Below are 212 nucleotides of genomic sequence, written 5' to 3'. Positions count from 1 at the left end.
GAGACCCCTGGGTTTGGGTGCTCCCACAGCCCTCATCCACCCAGGGCTGGGGGTTCTCCCACAGCCCCCCCGGGTGACCGGAGTGGGGAGCCAGGGTACTACGAGGGCTGGGGAGGACGTGTGACACTTGGGGACAGCTTGCCTGGTCCTTGGGCAATGTCCGCTCCCCCTGCCGGGGCCGGAGGAGGGGAAGCGGGGGGGGAGGTGACGCG

Source organism: Chaetura pelagica, unplaced genomic scaffold (genome assembly GCF_000747805.2).
Source record: "Chaetura pelagica isolate M959 unplaced genomic scaffold, ChaPel_1.0 scaffold2022, whole genome shotgun sequence".
Taxonomy (NCBI): domain Eukaryota; kingdom Metazoa; phylum Chordata; class Aves; order Apodiformes; family Apodidae; genus Chaetura; species Chaetura pelagica.
Note: the sequence above shows the minus strand (reverse complement) of the source record.